Here is a 22,288-nt window from a genome sequence, read left to right as displayed (position 1 = left end):
CCTATGTTAACATGATTTTAAATTGTTAGCTTTTAGTCTTAATAAAACATATGCTATAGCCATAGAAATCTGTGTTGTTTTACATTCACAGTATTGGTTCAGAATGTGGATGCAAACTCATTCCCACATCTAAATTTGATATTGGATAATTTGTAAGATTTTCTACTAATAACTCCCTGTGAGTAGATTAGGGGAGATTGTCTTGATGTAATAGATTACCAACCCATATGCCATTATCATTCAAATAATTTATTTTAAATATCAAAAACTCTTCCATGAAAAATTGCTGTTTGATTATTATATATATATTTAAAAGAGCTGGAGATTTATTGATAAGAGAATATAATAAGTGATTGCAATTATATAGGTTTTAAAAGAATTGTTGTACTGTTGGCATTAAGGAAAATAATTTTATCATTAAAGTTTATCCTTTAACAACTTGTGAAATATATAATTAAATTGACAAGGGAATTAAATTTCTAGACAATGCTGAAAAAATAGTGCAATATCCTAGAGAAGAAGTAAAAATACAAGGAAGCATGAAAAACGGAGGCACCGATTCAATGCTGTATAAAAGTGAGATCAAGTCTGTATCTGAGAGGCAGTAGAAGTACTTAGGAAATAGAAATAGCCGAAAAATGAAAAAGAAAGAAAGCCAAGGTGATGATGAGGAAGCAGATAGCTTGAACTTGTAATATGATATAGCAAGTGAAAGCTAGTGCAGTTCCTTCTTCAGAAGCATCATGTTACAGCCATCTGCACTTGATTTTGGTAGGTTCATGATTTGGAATATTGCTTTGACGTTGGTTTTATTATTGTGTCAGAGGTTAAAACTTGCCGAGTGAGATATAGGAAATCATGAAGGTGTGCCTGGCTAGAGGAGCTTTAGAGAGTGAATTATACCTCTATATAATGGAGAAAAGGAAAGAATTTTAAGATACTAAAGAAAGAGATATATAGTTAATCAGATATGATTTTTTCATGAGAGAGCTGATTCCATTTTCTTATGATAACCTAAAAAATACATTTGTGCCATTTATGTTTGTTATAGTATCCTAATAAGCCATTTAGAATTCCTAATCAATGTCTGCTGACGTATATGAATTTGGAGCAGGACAAAGAGGTTTTCAGTGTTTTTCAATAAATAAAATCAGCAATAGGAAAGATTATTTCTTCTTTACTGTCCCCTACACTCCCCCCCACCAACATGTAGACTTACATGTTACTTTTTCTGCTCTTCATTAATGTCTAAATACTTCTTTAAACTAAAGAGGAAAAAATGAGTAGAAATAATGAAAAGCATTAGAGAAATGTATGTAAAGGCTTCCTGCTTTTTTTCCCTTTAATTCATAGGTGTTTTCCTTCAAAGATGGTTGGATCCTGATTCTGTATCACTATATGTCTCTATAGAATTTTGGATCCATATTTCATGTAGTTTCAAGTCAAACAGTTGTTGAAGTCAAAAGGTTAAATTTCCAACTCTTAAAAAAATGGAATAAAAACTCCCACCGGGGCAGACAAGTGGTTTTAAGAAAAGATTTAAGTGTGTAACAGTAGAAAGTATTTATATTAGAAGAATACTTCCTCTTGTAACAGAATGCTGGTTTGTGTGTGTGTGTGAAGTTTCAAGGTATATTTATTTGAAAAGTACCATCAAGATCTCTCTAAGGAGCAATGTCAACAATCATCAGTCTTAAAATGAATCTTCCATCATGTTTGCTTTCCCCCCCCAAATTCTATCAACTTGATGCCACAATCACTAAGGGTTTATTAGTGACAAAAATTGTATAAACTAATGAAAATCTCAAGTAGCACTGTGCACATCTGGCTTAGTTTTCCTAGATATTGTTAATTTTTCATTTCTACATGGGAACTATATCTAGTGAGTCACCTAACACATACTTTGATATGTGTTATAAAAATACAAACAAGCTATTAATAGAAGGGCAAGTTTTTCTGCTTAAAGAAGGTGGGTGCCATATAGTTTTTGTGTGTGTGTGTTTTTTTGCCATATATTTTTAAACGAAGTTTTTCTATCTCTGCTGTGCATCACACCTGATGCTTCCAAGATCTGAGATCTCTTTTCTTGGGTTAAGCTTTTTCTTGGCATAATGTCGCCCCTAAGCAGAGTCAGACCCAGTAGTATTACTATTTTTTTTCACTATTTGAATTATCCATTTTTAAGATACTGAGTTCCTCATTGCCAGAGATCTAGGTGACATATACTTTGTAAAAATCAGTATGGTCATTTTTCAGAAGCTGATTTTGTGACTGCAGCTTGCAGGAATGAACTCACATTAATCACACTCAGAGATCAAGCAGATTGCCAATTTATTAATTGAGAGTGAGAAAAATAATTATGAGACGTGCTTAGACACTTGGGTTGATGCCTTCTTGCCTCATGGTTAAATTCACACAAGAAGACGTGTTAATAAGTTTACTTGGTGGGAATGGAATTAGAGGAAGGAGAGGTAGGTCAGTTTGATTCTATCAGGCGGTTGTAAGTGAATGTGTCTAGCTCCACAATCAGGGTTATGTTGCCCTTGGAAACAGACAGGCCCATCATTTGGATCAAGGAATCCTCTTTCCTAGATGGTGCTTAGGTAGGTGTTCTTTAAGGTACTTTCTCACTGCTTCCATTGCCGACTGGTTTCCCCTTTTATAGATGTATTCATACCTTAAAGCGAAATCTTGCTGACGTTGAAGCCACCCTAATATTTTAAAGTGATTTTGCCCGTCTATTCTGTAAAGGCATTTCCTTTATTTCCAAGTTCAGAGAGGGAAGAAATACAAATATAGAATCCCATTTTGTATCATCTATATAGTTAAACTGACTGAGATGGTAGTCATAAGCTACATGCAGCTCTTTAAAATTTAATTAGTTAAAATTTAAAAAGCATTCAGTTCCTCAGTCATACGTTTCAGAGATTCAGTAACCACATGTGACTGCTAGTTGCTGCTATGAACAGTGCAGGCAGGATGTTGAACATTTTTATCATTGCAGAAAGTTCTACTGGACAATGCTAAAGAGACGTTTCATTGACAAAATAGTTTGCAATTATCTATTTTAATATAATTTGCTGTCTGACATCTTTATGCATCTTCATTTTTGTTTATTTATTTCAGTATAGCCTAACTTACTATTCCAATCTTCTCTAGTGAATTTGAAGTCGATCATATACACATGTTCAGCTGGACAGGGATTTTGTTGTTGTTAGTAGTTGGTTAAGTATCCAGCACTTAAGTACTCTGTTTATTAAAGAGTGCTTATGAATTTCCTTGGCTATTCTCCTTCAGCTAATGAGAGGACTATTTACTTTGAAATCTTAGAAAAAACTCATGTAGAGTCAAAACATTTTTAAATGTTGTATTATAATTTTGACTGTTTGAAATGGTAGATTTCTTTCTTCTTCAACAGTGTGCTATTTTGATAAATTAAGAAAGCTCATTCAGAAATGCTGACAATGCCAAGAAAATAAAGAGCTGTCCTTTGGAAAATAGCGTAATGTTGTAGCGAGGTGCCTGAAACTCAACGCATTTTCAAGGCCTGGGTATGATTTTATTTTTAACTTGTGTGCCTTCCTCTGTGTTTAAAGTACCTGTTCTCATGAAAATCTTAGAATTTTAAAAAATTTACTTTCACCCCCTTGCACATTTGAAAGATTATGTTCAATAAGACTGTTGTTTTGTACATAGTAGTTTAACAACAGTCAGTGATTTTAAATTTTGGATTTCTTGATGAGTAAAATATATATATATATATATTTGTTGCTGTTTAATCACTGAGTTGTGTCTGACTCTTTGTGACCCCATATATAGTTTCTACCTGTGTAATTTTTATGTGCTTGGTAGACTTGTGAAATAACTTCTTGGGGAGTATGTATCTACACTCAAATAAATATTTACTCATTCATATTCTTATATACAATTGTTCCTATCTTTAGAAAAGGTGATTTTTTATTGAGTACTTTCAAGGTAGTGGTTTCAGTGTAACTGCTGGGAGAAGTACCAAGAGGTCTCCAGGCACAGACCCAGCTCTCAGAGGGCTTACGCTGTAGTAATCAAATATATGCAAAAGTCCATGTAAAAGAATAGCTGTAGTATGGACAATTGGGACTATTTCCCAGAAGGGATGCTATGAGAGGAAGTCTTTCAGAATAAACAGAATTTGAGAACATAGTGATGTTCATTCCAGACTAAGGCTAAGGAGATCTTACTATTACTACTTCTGTATGCAAAAGTCTTTCTAGTAGGCTTAGTTAACAATGAGTTATGATGTTAGCATCTTGTAGACGAAACCTGGTATAAGGCCTGGTCTAATATTTGTCATAGTTGAAGATGAATTTCTGAAAGAAATGTGTATTTGATGTGAGAAATCTACTAATTCATTTATCAGATTTTTTAGTTATACTTTTACACATGATTAAGCTATAGTAATATTTTTTAAAGTAAATGTAAAAGATACGTATACATACACAATAGTATCTATATATAGAAAATGAAAATGGTCTCTACATATAGAATATTAATCTTTGCTTCCATTGAAAATAGTTCTTTTAAAAAAGTTAAATAAGTAAAGACCTCATTTACTTTTACCAATATTATTGATGTCTTAGCAGAGCCCTATTAAATTTGCCCTATGGTATGGTCTCCAAATTATGTTCTACAAAATACATGAATTAAACAATAAAAAACCTGATGTTTCATAGAACTTATAAAGTATCACACATGATCGGGAAACAGTTATGCCATATAGGAGAAATTTTTGTTCCTCTTTTTTCATTTACAGAACTATAGTTTTTATATACCTGTTCCTTCCCTAGAGATTTTCTTATATCTCTATTTGCAAGGATAAATTAGATCTTGGTCTATGGTTAGCTTGACTTAGTATTCTAAGCTCTTTCCAAAAAAAAGAGTTTAGTATTCTAAACTCTTTCCAAAAGCTATTTATTAAGGACATATCCATATCTATGAATTCAGCTGAATTACATTCAGTCGGGTGATGAAGAAAAGTATAAGACACAGTTTCTTGAATTTAAGAGACTTAATGTAATGGAGGAAATGAGACTAGCAGAAGTAAAATACTAGGAGAAAAACAAGAGAAAATATAGTGAGGTGCTTAAATGTGTGGTGCCATTAATTCAGAAAGGGAGAGCAAGACAGGAGGGGAAGTGATCAGGAAAGGATTCCTGGAGGATGTCCAACGTAAGATCTTGAAAATCGAGAACAACCCAGAGAAGGTCGACCTGAGAGTGGATGTGGCCTGCGAGGGCAGGGACCGGGCCTGGTATGCTGTCTGTTCTCTTTCTTTATGGAGATGTAAAGGTAGATTCAGGCTTCCCTGTAGCTCCACTGGTAAAGAGTCTGCCTGCAATGCAGGAGATATCGGTTCGATTCCTGGGCCAGGAAGATCCCCTGGAGAAGGGATAGGTTACCCACTCCAGTATTCCTGGGCTTCCCTGTTGGCTCAGACAGTAAAGAATTCACCTGCAATGCGGGAGACCTGAGTTCATTCTCTGGGTTGGGAAGATCCCCTGGAGAAGGAAATGGCAACCCACTCCAGTATTCTTGCCTGGAGAATCCCCATGGACAGAGGAGCCTGTGTAGTCCATGGGGTCACCAAGAGTCAGACATGACTGAGCGACTAAGCACAGCAATGGCAAATACAGTGCCTTGTACATAGTAGCTGATCAATATGTAATGAATAGGGACGTCCCTGGTGGTCCAGTGGTTAAGACTTCTTGCAATGCAGGGAGTGGGAGTTCAATCCCTGGTGGGGAAGCTAAGATTCCACATGCCGCAATATCAAAAAATCAAAACAGAAGAAATACTGTAACAAATTCAACAAAGACTTTAAAAATGGTCCACACACACAAAAAAAAAAAAATCTTAAAAAATATGTAATGAGTAAATAAATGAATGGGCAGTTGTAAGCAAGATAAAGTAAAAAGAGACATTTACTGGACTAAGCCAGTTCTTGTTGGTGACTGGCGGAAATTATGTGAGACAGGTTCATGAAGAGCCTTGAATGGGAAGCAAAACTTGAACTTGATACCTGGTGATACATGACTGAGGCAACTTCTAGGAGTGTACCCCACTGGAAATGGTGTCTTAGGAGCAGAGGCTGGCAGCAGTGTGCTTGAAAGACTGAGGTACACCACTCTGAGCGTAGACCAAGAGTGATGAATGCCCTGGCTAGAGCCTTTGAATTTTCTTACACAGAAAGAACCACAAACACAAAAGAAAAATAAAAAAATTCCTTAGCCATTTATTAAATTACTTAGACAACTAATATTAATGTAGTGCCTACTATATGAAGACCCTAACACAGGAGCCTCATCACCAAGCTTTGAACCCAGGATCCTTACTTCCAAGCACTGTTAAAAGGATTCAGTAAGACCAAGTCTCTGAGATGCTTAGTAGGGTGTCTACCACATTAGCAAGAATTATAAGTGGTAGCTGCTATGATTATCATCTAGCTAATTTTAGACACCCTGACCCTCCTTGTCCCTATGGCCAAAATGCTCTACTATAATCCTGTATTGAGACTTTTTACCTAGTTTCAAATATTTGCCTGAACCTATGGTCCTTTAAAAACATTAACAACATTTTTAAATTAGAGACTCTGAAACTTGTGCAAGGCAGATCAGATAATATTAATGAATGGTGAGGACCCATCTCTCAGCTTCAGCAATTGTTAACTCAGCTCACTGTTTTCCTGGTCCAGTTTTTCATGAAAGAGTTTGGGATATCTTTATGGCAGAAAGACCAGGAAATGCAAGGAACATAGGCAAGAAACTCAAAGATTTTAGGATTAAAGCTGTGGCGTTGTGAAGAAAAACAGGGAATTTAAGCAAGGGAATAATTTTGAGTGAGATGATTAAGTTTGGATTGGTAGCTGTTAGTTACATGGTAGTTTTGGGACATCCAAAGGCTGCTGTCCAGGGCTGGATATGGGTGGAATCTGCTCTCCCTTTATGAATGCATGATGCATGGATCTTAAACCCGTAAAGATTCTTTGGGGTTGACAGTTAATTCCCCTCCCTCTTTTTTTTTTTTAAAGACTTCTGAGCTCATCCTTTCTGTATCCCAGTCTCCACCTCTCTTCTGCCACTCCCTTCCACTCCCATATGCTTTTGGTACATTTTTAAAATCTTACTTTTCTATTAATTGTGTTTGTTTGAGTTCATTGGGTTTTAGTTTTTTTTTTTTCTCAAAAATGATCTGGCCCATCTGACAGTACTTTGAGTCAGTGATGATTAGGTAATGAATAAATATTCAAATGGGATGGATAATAGCTTCAATTTTGATTTTATAGTGATTTCAGCTCACTTCTTTCAAAGTGTAAAGCAGTATCACAGCCAAAGTTCCATTCACCAAAGGGAGACATAAAGAGATGCCACTGATTCCTGAAATTAAATAATACAAAATTAATAAATTTAATATATAAATTAGTGTCTTTAATTCTTTTTTTAAGAAGTACTCAGCTTTCAAAATATCTCTTCCTATTTCACTTTGAAAATAGTGTAAACAATTTAGCTCATAGACCAAAACAGATCCTATTATTCTTTTTGATGCATAGGTGTCATGACATTAATGCTAATTTGGGTTATGTGTATTCATTGAGGGTAAAAATCAGGCTCATTTTAGCACCTGATTTAAGCCTGCAGCAGACTTTCATATTCAAATTAGGAATTGAGAGATGTGTATAGAAAGTGGAGATATATATGTCTAGGACCTACTTCAGCTGTATAACAGGCTCATAATTATTAGCAATGGGATCCAGGCTGTTAACACTGGACACTGTTAGAATGTTCCGTGATAATTTATAGGGTTGATTACTCTAGCCTCAAGTGGAACCTTAGGAGGAAGAGCAGCAAATGGTAAATCTTTGCGGTGGTCCCTGGAATAGCATTTCAGTTTGAGACTCTGAGTTATGTGGGTCTCAACCTCTTTTCCTCCGCTGGCCTTTCCTGTGGCTCGTCGTCGGCATCGTCATCTGTTCAGATCATGCCTGGTCAGAAATCACTGGTCCCCGGGGAGGAGAGAGTGGGGTGAGCCCTGTTATAAGCACGCTCGCTGCAAACCTTTCACCTTGCTGTCAAGGTGACAAATGTTTGTCCTTAAGGGAACACCGGAGGTTAAATCACCAGCGTTTCTCTCACTTATCTGCTTTCCTGTATGACCCAAGCTCTTAGCCAAATTTATAGCTGAGAGAATCTCAGAAAATTAGGCTCCTCATAACCTTTATGCACCTTGTTCAGAGATATATTTTGTGCAGCCTCAAAGTACTGACTACATTATGTGCTGGGGGCTGAGTAATTAGAATTTCTTAAAAGTTGTTATATAAGTACATTTTCATTTCAGGGCTTATTCAGAAGGAAATAGAGACACAGACATAGAGAACAAACATATGGACTCCAAGGAGGGAAAGGGGAGATAGAATGAATTGGGAGATGGGATTGATATATGTACCCTATTGATACCATGTATAAGATAGATAACTAATGAGAGCTTACTGTCTAGCACAGGACACTCTGCTTAATGTTCTGTGGTGACCTAAATGGGAAGGAAATCCAACAAGGAGGGAATATGTGTATACATATAGCTGATGCAAACCAGTCTGTCCTAAAGGAAATCAGTCCTGAATATTCATTGGAAGGACTGATGCTGAATTTGAAACTCCAATACTGTGGCCACCTGATGTGCAGAACTGACTCACTGGAGAAGACCCTGATGCTGGGAAAGATTGAACACAGAAGGAGAAGGGGACGACAGAGGACGAGATGGTTGGATGGCATCACTGACTCCACAGACATGAGTTTGAGCAAGCTCTGGGAGGTGGTGATGGGCAGGGAAGCCTGGGGTGCTGCAGTCCATGGGGTTGCAGAGTTGGACACAAGTGAGCGACTGAACTGATAACTGATTCTCTTTGCTGTGCAGTAGAAACTAACACAACATTGTGAAGCAGCTACACTCCAGTAAAAATCTTTAAGAAACATTAAAAGCTTGAGAGATAGTGTTGGAGCTTTGCAAATATAATTGTGATAAGGTGCGCAATGCATTCGTTTTACAATCAGCATGTATTAAGGGTGTATACATCCTCACACAAAGAAACACGAAACCATGCATTAACCCTGGAAATGGAAGTTGCTTTGGATTTTTCCAATTCTTTTTTGGCCCATTCCATTCCATTCTCTCTCAGTCGTGTCTGACTCTTTGCAACCCCATGGACTGTAGCCATGGAATGTCCATGTAGCCTCTGTCCATGGAATTCTCCAGGCAAGAATACTGGAGTGGATAGCCATTCCCTTCTCCGGGGGATCTTCAGAACCCAGAAACTGAATCTGTAGTCTCTTGCATTGCAGGTGAATTATTTTACTGTTTGAGCCACTAGGGGAAAGACCCTGATGCTGGGAAAGATTGAGGACAGGAGGAGAAAGGGGCAACAGAGAATGAAGTGGTTGGATGGTATCACTGAATCCATGAACATGAGTTTGAGCAAACTCGGGGAAGGATAGGGAATCCTGGCATGCTGCAGTCCTTGGGGTTGCAGAGTCAGACACAACTTAGCGACTGAACAACACAAATTCCTTTCTCTAATGGCAACTCACTTCAGTATTCTTACTTGGAGAATCCCCATAGACAGAGGAACCTGGCGGGCTACAGTGCTTGGGATTGTAGAGTCTCACACAACGGAGGCAACTTAGCCCAGCACAGCACATATAGCAGTGAGAATGATCTTAAATGATCTAAATTGACGTCATTTTCCTACTTAAAACCCTTCAATATCTCTTGGGATAGACACCAAAATTCCTTATATGACGTACAAGGCCCTGCATGATCTGTACCTTGCTTCCTGCTTCATCCTGTGCCACCTTCTTCACCCCCAAGGCAGCTTCCATAGAAACATACTTGAGTGTCTCTAGTTCATTCATTCAGTGAATACTTTATTGAGACATACTCTATACTGAGGCTATGCAAATGTATAAAACAGACAAACACTCATGGAGCTTACCTTTCTAGTGAGGGAATATGACACTAAAATGTATAGATTTGTGACTAAACATGTATATTTCATATAATTATTATATATTTATATTATATATTTTAGATGTAAATTTATGTATTTTGCTTATATGTCATATGGAGGAAATGGAGAAAAGTAAAGCAGAAAGGGAGAAAGACAAGGAAGAAACTAGAGAGACTGTAGTTTTTTAAAAGGTGATAAGTGACAGTCTCATTTAGAATGTTTAAACAGAAACTTGAAGCAGGTGAGGGAGGAAGCTATGAGAATATTTTGGGAAATAGTGTCTATATAAAGGGAATGTCCCCTGGAGGAGGGCCTGGCAACCCACTCCAGTATTCTTGCCTGGAGAATCCCATGGACAGAGGAGCCTTGGTGGGCTATGGTTCATAGGGTTGCCAAGTGTCAGACATGACAGAAGTGACTTAGCATGCACTCATGCATAAAGAGAATGCACAGAAAGTGCAAAGGGCCAGACAGGAAAAGAGCCAGAATAGGAAGAGCAATGAGATAAGTTCAGGTCTGTAAAGGGGACAGATTATATGGTTAGGGCCTTTGTGGGCCATGGAAAGGCTTCTGAGTTTAAATCTAAATGAGATGGTGTGTTAGTTAGTTTGAGCTGCCATAACAAAATGCCATGGATGCAAGTGTATCCACCTTGGGTAGTGCTGTGCAGGTTACATGAAATATTCTTCATTAAAAGTTTTAATAGAGTGTCTGGCACATTGGTAAAGTAACAAAAACCAGCTGTTATTACTCTCATCAGAAAAGTCCATTGGTTTGTCCAAACTTACCTAGCTGATAATGAAGAGAAACTCAGCTAGAATCTGTCCCTATTATTTCGCATGCAATCTACTTTCCATTATATCATGAAACTGGAGGATTTTCACTTTAAACCAGAGGATAGTTCAAGTTATAGATGGCAATAAAAGTTTCTTTCTTTTAAAATACTATATAATTTGGACTTTGTAGTATTGCATCCTGACGCACATTCCTTCCTTTTAATGGGATTTCCCCATGTATCTGTTTTTTCATAAAGTTTAGTTTTGTTTCCTTGAAGTAGTCCTAAAGTTTGAATATCCTTTGAATTATTAAATGATTCTTTCTCTGGAAGTTGCTTAATTTCTTTCTATTGTTTTCTCAACTATTCACTATTTACTGTTTTCACTGGGAATGAAAATACATTCTAGGACTATTAAATGAAGACTTTAAGGAGATACCTTCTCCCCCTCTAGAGAAGTTCAAATGGTCCTTCAGGATCCCTTCCGTTCAGTCTGGTAGAAAATTTTTAAATTCTTTAAGAAATTTTTACTTAGTATTAACTGTATGCCTAGGACTAATATAGACATTAGGAATATAAGGTAAATTAGTCAGGCATAGTCCTTGTAGATGACATTTACATTCAAGTCAGGAAAAGAACAATACATGAAATAATCACATTCTAATTTTAGTTATGAAGGAAAATAGCAGAATGATGATAAAGCAGAAAACGTTCCCTTTTAGTCCAGTTCTTTCCTCAACTACTGTCCAGTGTTCCTCCTCTCCTAAGATAATTTCTTCATGAGAGAGTCTCGTTCTTTTAAGTTTTTTACTTAAATCATCCAGATGAAGTTGTTTAATACAGGATGAATAATGTGAGTAGCTGACAAAAGATAGTCAAATTCAACTGATGTTGGTATATACAAAACTAACCTAGGTCACCTTATGCATGCTAAACTAAAGAGTGTCATTTTCTGAGGGGAAATTGAAGTATAGTTGTTTTGCAATGTTGTGTTAGTTTCAGCTATACAAGAAACTGAATCTGCTATTATGTAGCAGATTCCCACTTGCCCATCCCACCCCTCCAGGTCATCACAGAGCACCTAGCTGTGCTAGACAGCAGCTTCTCACTATTAGCTATTTTACACAAGAGTATCATTTTAATAACAGCACAATAATAAGTTTAGAGGAAGTATGTTACAAATGACTTTATCAGTCATTGCATTTAATTTTTTTTTTTTTTTTACTTTCCTTTGCTCCTAAAACAGATACTCATTGCAGAGAAATAGCAATGCTGTTATTTTTGCTGTATAAAATTAATGTTTAAAGATGTGTACAATAAGGAATAATGATTAGTAACTTGTTTTTAAATTATTTTTGGAAAAGATAAAGGAAAATACCTTTCAGAAGATCATGGGAGTTCCTCCCATCTCTTTTAGGCCAAGTAATTATATTCTATCATGCTTTTTTTTTTTTTGGTAGAGGGACAGAGTGAACATAAAAGACAGCCATGGAGATAACAGCCTACTTCACAGCTGACTGAAGCAGGTGTTAGAAATGCAGATGAAGCATGTTGACTAAAGACTATACAAATTTGAAGTGAAAATGCCGCTGGTCTGCATGCAGCGTTCTGCACATATGAAGTTTCAGGCAGTTAAATTATTCATTGTATTGTGTGAACTAGTTCAGGAGTTAGGGAAAAGGTGCCTTTTACATTTAAACTGTTTCTTCCCCTTCTCCCTTTTATCTGCACTTGACAAGCAAAATGAATTTCATTTTGTAAGTTTTATTCCAGCAAGTGAATGACTTACATTTCTGTATGGGGAAAAAAAAAAATCTTAGATAACTCACGGTGTAAGGGACACTATGAAGCAACAGAAACTGGCAATTGTTTTTCTTTTTCATTTTTGTTATAATCAAAGCCACTAAAGACAAATAAGTGTGAAAGTGGCTTTCGAATCGTCACTACCATCAACCTCACCATGAAATATTTCCTAAGTGCCTGCCTGTGTGTCCCTTATTCCTGACTGGATAAGCAAGTTTAAGAAAAATAAACCATTTATTCTCTAATCTTATAATGAAGGGTCTTGATTTTTTAAAGGTAGAGTTGAGATATTTTTGAACATTTAGTACGTAATTTTAAGCAGACTTACATTTTAGGGGAAATACCACAATTCATGGAATTATTTCTACCCTCATTTTGGTTCATTTTGCTTTTTGGTCTCAGGGGTTGGTTGACCTTGCTAGAGTGCTGCACTGGTACTAGACTGATGCTGGTGTCAAAACACCCGCTTTTTGTGAACTCAGAGCACTTCAGGACACCCAAAGAGGTTTTATTATGTTTGTGTTATCATGTTTATGTTTTCCTCCTCGACATAAGTAGGAAAACATAAACGCCTCATTTTATTTTATTTTATTTTATTTTTTTTTGTTTTTTTGTTTTTTTTTTTTATTATCACTTTCTTTCTTTCTTTTTTTTTTTTTTATATTTTTTGTTTTTTAATTTTTTTTTTATTATTATTATTATTTTTTTCCAGTGGGTTTTGTCATACATTGATATGAATCAGCCATGGATTTACATGTATTCCCAATCCCGATCCCCCCTCCCACCTCCCTCTCCACCCGATTCCTCTGGGTCTTCCCAGTGCACCAGGCCGGAGCACTTGTCTCGTGCATCCCTCCTGGGCTGGTGATCTGTTTCACCATAGATAGTATACATGCTGTTCTTTTGAAATATCCCACCCTCACATTCTCCCACAAAGTTCAAAAGTCTGTTCTGTATTTCTGTGTCTCTTTTTCTGTTCTGAATATAGGGTTATCGTTATCACCTTTCTAAATTCCATATACATGTGTCAGTATGCTGTAATGTTCTTTATCTTTCTGGCTTACTTCACTCTGTATAATGGGCTCCAGCTTCATCCATCTCATTAGGACTGGTTCAAATGAATTCTTTTTAATGGCTGAGTAATATTCCATGGTGTATATGTACCACAGCTTCCTTATCCATTCATCTGCTGATGGGCATCTAGGTTGCTTCCATGTCCTGGCTATTATAAACAGTGCTGCGATGAACATTGGGGTGCACGTGTCTCTTTCAGATCTGGTTTCCTCAGTGTGTATGCCCAGAAGTGGGATTGCTGGGTCATATGGCAGTTCTATGTCCAGTTTTTTAAGAAATCTCCACACTGTTTTCCATAGCGGCTGTACTAGTTTGCATTCCCACCAACAGTGTAAGAGGGTTCCCTTTTCTCCACACCCTCTCCAGCATTTATTGCTTGTAGACTTTTGGATAGCAGCCATCCTGACTGGTAAACGCCTCATTTTAAAGGTGAAGAAGCTAGGAACAAAAGATGTCCTTCTCTCTTTCTTCATTCCCTCTTCCCTTCCTTCCTTTCTCTATTGAGACTCAAAGTTTCAGAACTGCTGAAATTTTGACTCTGTCTGTGCAAAGGTATAGGTTTAAAATATCTTTCTTTTGGCTCTGAACACAAAAGGCTTCAGCATACATGCTCCGTGACCCCTTGGTAGCAAGATGGCTGCTGCAGCTTCAGGCACCATGCCTTCGTTCAAGGTAGGATGGATGGGGAAAGACACTGCTGGGACGCTTTCTTCTCATTTCTGCCTTTTGTAAGAACAAACATTCCCAAGAGGTTCTCAGCAGACTTGCTCTAGTACTTCATTGGCCTGATCTCAATCATAGGGTTACTGCTAGCTGTAAGAAAAGGAGACAAATAATCAAAGGGAACAGAGTTTGGCTTAGACCTATGCCTCTTGACCCCTTCCATTCATGACACACATAAGAAATGTAACATCCTAGCAGCAAAAAGAGTGTTCCTGCTGCTCTAGGTCCTGCTCTTCTGCCCTGAGAGTTGGGTCGGGGGGTGACTATCTTCTCTATCTATGGGACATTTAAGACTCATACTGGTGGGACTTCGCTGGTAGTCCAGTGGCTAAGATTCCGTGCTGTCAGCGCAGGGAGTCTGGGTTCAATCCCTGGCCAGGGAACTAGATCCCACATGCTGCAACTAAGAGTTCTCATCCTACAGCTAAAGATCCTGCATGCTGCAGTGAAGACCCAGCACAGCCAAATAAATAAGTAAATAAGTATATATATATATATATATATATATATATATATATATATATATATATATTTAAAAGACTCATATTGGTTGGAAATGACTAGTTTGAACTACTCATGAGACGCATTCAGGATTAGACATGTTCTAAAGAAAACAGAGCTCTGTTAGCATCTAAGGGGACAGGGTGGCCTTTAGGTAGCCAATTTATAGAGTCTGGCACAATAGCTGTTTGCTTAAATAAATTATATTTATTTGATCTTGGAATATATTGTGCTTGGATTTGAATAAATGTGTATCTGTTACTCTAGGAAGTCAGCCCCCCTCCCCTGCCCCTTTAATAGTGGAACTTGTATATATGCTGTGAAAGAGACTTGGAGCTTGAAAGTTGACTTCTTCTCTTCAGGCATACTTTCAGCCTCACTTGTGATAATATGACTTCTGCACACTTTGAGTTATCCTGGCAGTTTGTAAAGAATCACCAAAGTGAACCAAGTTGATACATGAGGGACCAGAACTGCATTTTAGGAGGGATCCTAGGACCCAGGCAGTAAGCAGATCAGTGGTCATTTGCAGCTACGTGTTAAACTGCAAAGGCTGCTCTGTCAAATTATAGGTCTCCAGTGTAATCACTCAGGCTCTCCTTGAAAGTTATCTGTAGTTGAAAGTGGAGATCACGTAGAAGCTACATCAGCAGTGAGTTTTAGAGGCTGACAAGGCTTTATTCCGCAAAGCACTAATGAAGAGTTTATGGGTAAGGTAAAACTTACAGTGTAGCTCTAATTCTTCTATGCTGCAAAAGAAATAGATGGAGTGCCTAAGGTAGAAACTGATTAGTTTTTGTACTAGGTATTTAGTGATAGTCCTAAAAACCAAATTTCCCCTAGAGAAAGAGTTTTTTAGCCTGGAAACTTGGAGTCCTAGTACGTTCTGAAAATTTGTACTCAAAATGTATTCTGTAATTGTATATGGATTTTTCTAGAGAGAAAGGCCATAGCTTTCATCTAATTTTCAAAGATTAAAAACAGAGAATCTGTTGGATACTTAAATAGCCCAGACTTGAAGCAGTTTTCCAGGTCTCACTAGAGTTATTTTAAGAGAACTGCAACTTCTAATTGTTCTACGACCTGATAATCTGTTTAAACAGTAATTTCTCTTTTATATATATGGTGCTTTACAGTACGTGCAGTAGATGGCATAAATGGTTTTATGGTAAAGATATGGTTTTCGGTAAAATACCCATCATTCAGAGTTCATGAAATTCAGTTTTTTCTCTTGAGGAAGATATAATGTGTTGTATGAGATGATCAAAATTAGGCAGTGTTTTTAGATGTGATGTTGCAAAGGAGCCATCAAACTCTTTTACCTTCAAGATTATGTAGTGTTAAGGGTAAACTAGTTATAATAGTCAAATCCTTAATTATTTATTAGTCCTTCCAGAATTTGAATACCCAGGGTATTTTGATATTTACCTACTTAGACCTTTGAGGTGAGGTGAAAGTGCTCAGTCATGTCCAACTCTTTGCGACCCCATGATCTATACAGTCCATGAAATTCTCCAGGCCAGAATACTGGAGTGGGTAGCCTTTCCCTTCTCCAGGGGATCTTCCCAACCCAGGTCTCCCACATTTCAGGTGGATTCTTTACCAGCTGAGCCACAAGGGAAGCACACCTTTAATCATGGCAAAATAGCGATAGATGATAGATAGAGAAAAAAAAAAACCCCTCTTTTTCTCTATTATAAAAGAATTCTCAGTTCTTCACTGCCTTCAAAGTTACTCCTATCCTTTTAGATGTGTGTGTTTAAGTAATTTCCCCTCTGTGGATGAAGCTGACAGCAATTTCCAAATTGATTTTCAATCTGTAATATTCCAACTATACCTCAAACCTCATTAAAGCTCTTTTCATCATTTCTCTGACTCCATTAGTTATGGCAGCATCTCAAAATTTAGTTTTCTCTGTAAATTTCATTATTGTGGTTACCAATTCATTATAAAATGATCAGAGGAGTAGGAGGAAGGGAAGAGGAATTGACATATGAGGACAAAGTGAAAGATTAGGACTCTTTGGCCTGCAAAGTAGAAATCTATCAAATCCTGAATGGCATGGGTAAGGACAAATTGGCCCAAGATGCTAGATCTGGAAATGGGAAGATGTAAGGAAATTCTTGAAACTCTCTTGAAATATAAGAAGTGGAGCTACCTAACAGGGACAGAAAAGTAATTTTTAAAAGCTTGGGGTGAATTTATTTTCAAGCAAAAGAAAAATTAAGATGCAGCAGATCTTCCTGGACATTCTGAACGTATCCTAAGTAATTGTAAATTTTATTATGCTAAACAAGGCCTCCTTTTTGTTTTTTTTTAATTATTGTGTTCTCTGGGACATCCTATAGAAACAGAATTTTGTGCTAATTAGGCAAGATGGAGTCAAGTCTGACTTAGAAAGAAAGACGAGGTCGTATGCTATCTTCATATGAGTCTGGCAAGCAAGACTGGTAATAACCGATACCACTGCAAGTACATCACTGAAGACTTCTTCTTCAGTTTATTCTGACAGTGATATGTCAGTGAATTCATCCTCTGTTTAAAAAAAAAAAAAGTGCTTTCAGTGTCAGTTTGTTCATTGTAACCACCAGGCAAAATATACTCAATGTTTTTATTTTATGTATAAAGAATTCCTGCAGATAAAGAAGAAACAAATACATATACCAGGAGGAAAATAAGTGAAGGTCTTTAACGGTCATTCACAGAGGAAGCACCATGGATGAGCAATAAACCCAGGAGATGTACAACCGCACTGCCAATCAGTGCAAATCAAAGTGTTTTCCATCTATATAATTAGGAAAGTTGAACGAGATTGACAAGACCTTTTATTGGTGAGACTGGACAGACTTAGAAATACACACTCTTGGTAGGTGTGTATGTCGATACAATCTTTCTAGATGGTAATTTTACAGTGTGAAGCAAAATTGAAAACACTTAAAAGTAATAACAGCAGGGCCTTCCCTGGTGGTCTAGTGGAAGGGATCCACCTTGCAATGCAAGCAATCCAGGTTCAATATCTGTTCTGGGAACTAAGATCCCACATGCTGCAGAGCAATTAAGCTCACGTGTCTCAACTACTGAGCTCACACCACAACTGGAGAGTCCATGCACAGCCACAGAGATCCCACACGATGCAATAAAGATTCCACGAGCTGCGGCTAAGACCTGACACAGCCACATAGATAAATAAGTCTTTATTTATTTATTATTGTTGCATACAGTAATACCAGCTATCAAAGCTGCCCTGGACTTGGAGCTATGCTAAACAGTTAGTAGGCATTATGTTTATTATATTTGTCCTAACAGTAGCTATTATTACTCCTGTATTATAAATGAGGAAACCAGAACTTAAAGGGTTAGTGTTCTCTCCCCCACATTGATATAGTTATTAAGTGATTAAGTCAAGATTTGAGCTTACATCTTTCTAACTTCAGATTCCACAATGATAAACCATTTTGTTGTTCAGCCTACTCTTGGTAGAACTGGTCAGTTCCAATTCTCAGAATTTCTGTCAAAAGGACAGTTGTCAATACCAAAGCTGTACATATAAGAACCCTATATGCAAAACAGAAACAGAGACACAGATGTACAGAACAGAATTTTGGACACTGTGGTAGAAGGCGAGGGTGGAATGTTTCGAGAGAACAGCATCGAAACATGTATATTATCTAGGGTGAAACAGATCACCAGCCCAGGTGGGATGCATGAGACAAGTGCTCGGGCCTGGTGCACTGGGAAGACCCAGAGGAATCGGGTGGAGAGGGAGATGGGAGGGGGGATCGGGATGGGGAATACATGTAAATCCATGGCTGATTCATGTCAATGTATGACAAAAACCACTACAATATTGTAAAGTAATTAGCCTCCAACTAGTAAAAATAAATGAAAAAAAAAAAAAAAAAGAATGTTACCGACCTTCATATTTAGGTACTAAGTATTTCCTGGTGGCTCAGTGGTAAAGATTCTGCCTGCCAATGCAGGAGATGCGGGTTCAATCCCTGACCCGGGAAGATCCCCTGGAGAAGGAATTAGCAACCCACTCCAGTATTCTTGCCTGGGAAATCCCATGGACAGAAGAGCTTGGCAGGCCACAGCCCATGGAGTGGCAAAAGAGTCGGACACAACTTAGTGACCAAACAACAACAAATCCATGCACCTACATGAAATGTAGTTTGGGCATATTCAAGGCAGTTAGCTAGAACCAAGACCATCATATAAATTTGGGAACCTAAAAAGTGCCCCCTCAGTGAAAAAAGTACTAGAAAAAACCTTACTTATTGGACTTATTGGCCAAGATAAGTGATAGTGTTGTCCTAGGCTGGGAGTTTGAACGGAAGAAAAAGAATGTCTTGCGAACAATGGAAATTCCAAGCCTGTTCTATAGATGGTTCTGAGATATGAATTTATACTATTTTTATGGGCCCAGAAATTGATGTAAAAGCTTCTTTCAGATTGGAGTTCTAGAAAAAGAGAATTCTTTTGTATTAGTGAGATATAATCCCTAGATAGAAGAAGTTCACTGAGTCCCAAGTAGGATAAACATAAATAAATCAAAATTAAACTTCAGTACGATACAGACCACTGCAATTGCAACCATTACTAGTAGTACTAGCAAACACCTATATGGTGTCATTTTGTGCCAGATTGTCTCCTAAGAACTTTTTATACATATTAACTCACTTATTTATGGATAGTAGCTCACAATTATTTTATTGAAGAGGAAAATAAGGTACAAAGAAGTTACTAATTTTTCTTAAGGTCACTCAGCTACTATGTGGCCAAACCAAGAGCTGAACCCAGATAATCTAGCTCCCAAGATTGTGCTCTTAACCTCTGCACATCTTCAAAACAATCAGAGAGAAAAGACAGCTTTCTAAAGCAACAACCACAGCTAGTCTTGCAGCAGACATCTCTAAAGCAGTGAGAGAAGACAAAATATAATGGAGTATCTTCAAATGCTGTGGGAAAGTGATATGCCCTGTGTGCCCCCCGCCCCCGCCCGAGGTTATTCACAAATAATCATTCAAGAGTGAGGCTGGGTTCTTCTTCCTGTCCTCCTATTCCTCTTCCTTTCCTTGTCTTTTTCTTTCTTCCTCGTATTTTTCTTTAAAAGATAATTTGGGTTCCCTTCCCTCCTTCCTGTTGAGGCAGCTGGGGCTGGGGTAACCTGAGAATCCAGGACTAAGGAGGTGGTCAGAACCAAGAGGGTCAGTCAGTGGTCAAGCTGAGGAGATTCTGGGTGGGAGGTAAGACTGAGGAGACTATCAAGGCTGACAGGGTCAGGATATTGATTGCATGCAAGGGGTATGAGGACATGAATAAATTGAGGATAACTAGTGCTCAGAAATGTATGCTATCACTTATATGTGGAATTGAAAAAAAAAACAACTAATGAATATAACAACGAAAAATAATAGACTCAGATATAGAGAACCAACTAGTGGTGACCAGTGGCGAAAGAGAAGGAGGAAGGGGCAGGGTAGGGGTAAGGGGTTAAGAGATATAAACTGTTACGTATAAAATAAGCTACAAAAATATATTGTACAGCACATGGAGTAGAGTCAGTATTTTGTATTAATGGAATGTTTAACCTTTAAAAATTGTGAATCACTATTCTGTACACCTATAACATGTAAACTATACATCAACTACACTTCAATTTAAACAAGTGAAAAAAAAATCCTGAGACCCTGTCAGAAGTTACACAGGAGCCGACCTGAAAGGACATGCACTGCTCAAATCTGGAATTATTTGAGCATTGAAATAAATAATGGTAGTAAAAGAGTATACCACACCAAATAAAATAGGAACCCAAGGGTCCATACTGATATAAATAAGTGAATAAGCAAATCGATGAGAAGAATTCCAGGCTATGAACCTTTATAAATTAAAAAAATGGTTGCATTATAAAATTGCCACTTGGCCACTATTATAGACGTAATACTAATAGTTGATTTAGGCATGTATCATCCATGGAGGTTAAAAGTAGCTCATGAAAGTTAATAAAGGAAGAGCATGGCAGTATTCTCAAAGTGTTTTAACTAACAAGGAAATAGTAACTTCACTGATGAGGAACATAGGAGACACCACCTTTAAACCAAAGGAGCAAAGTGAACATCCCCAATAATGGGGCAGATAGACATCATTGCTGCTGGATGTGGTACACTGAGGAGTACAGTGTCACTTGAGACACATTCCTGTGAAATGCCTCACCTGCATTTAATCACGAGAATGACGTAGACAAACCCAAATAGAGGCAGACTGAAATAACGGGGCTGTACGCTTCAAAAATACCAAGGTTATGAAAAAGCAGGGAAGATTAAGGAATAGTTCCAGATAAGCAGACATGACGACCAAGTACAAAATACATAGTTCTAGACAGGATAGTTGGTGAGATTTGATGGGACTGGATATGATGGTAGATGGTAATATTATTATCAAGATAGTTTCCTGATTTAGCATGTTTTACTGTAGTTATATCCCTGGAGGAGGAAATGGCAGCCCACTCCAGTATTCTTGCCTGGAGAGTCCTGTGGACAGAGGAGCCTGCAGGCCATGGTGCATAGGGTCACAGAGAGTCGGACACGAGTGAATGGACTAAGCTTGCACACACACACACTGTAGTTATTTAGGGGAGAGTCCCTGTTTTTTAGGAGGTACGCACTGAAGTGGGCTTCCTTGTGGCTCAGCTGGTAAAGAGTCTGCCTGCAGACCCCGGTTCAATTCCTGGGTTGGGAAGATCCCCTGGAGAAGGGATAGGCTACCCACTCCAGTATTCTGGCCTAGAGAATTCCATGGACTGTATAGTCCATGGGGTCACAGAGAGTCAGACAGGACTGAGTGACTTTCACTCAACTCACACGCTGAAGTATTAATGGTGTATCACATCTTCGACTTATTCTTAGTATAATGATTGTGGGTTGTGCTTGTGCACCCATGTATGTGTTTGTTCATTATTCTTCTGTATAGTTTTGTAGATATAAATCTTATTTCGTTCTAAACAGGCCTACAGGCTTCCCTGGTGGCTCAGCTGGTAAAGAAACTGAGTGTAATGAAGGAAATCCAGGTTTGATCCCAGGGTCAGGAAGATATCCTGGACAAGGACATGGCAACCCACTCCAGTATTCTTGCCTCAGAAATCCCATGTACAGAGGAGCCTGGCGGTCTACAGTCCATGGGGGTCACAAAAGAGCTGGACATGACTGAGTGACTAACACACATACACAAACAGGCCAACGTGCTATGTAATTATTACCCTTTAACCCGGTTTCTAAAAATGGTTCAGGTTCACAAAATTTCTATTGACCTAGCTTTTTGTTGGTGGTGGTTGTGATTTTTGGACTGCACTGGGTCTTTGTCGCAGTGCACGCTTCCCTCGT

General features: G+C 37.9%; 1 protein-coding gene across 9 annotated transcripts in view; it reads left to right on the top strand.

The window, feature by feature from the left end:
- SLC10A7 (solute carrier family 10 member 7) overlaps positions 1 to 22,288 on the top strand; it is a 290,655-nt gene that overhangs the window by 109,063 nt on the left and 159,304 nt on the right. The gene's annotated exons all lie outside the window — the stretch shown is intronic.

This window comes from Dama dama, chromosome 5 (genome assembly GCF_033118175.1).
Source record: "Dama dama isolate Ldn47 chromosome 5, ASM3311817v1, whole genome shotgun sequence".
Lineage (NCBI taxonomy): Eukaryota > Metazoa > Chordata > Mammalia > Artiodactyla > Cervidae > Dama > Dama dama.
This window is presented reverse-complemented; position numbering and strand designations above follow the sequence as displayed.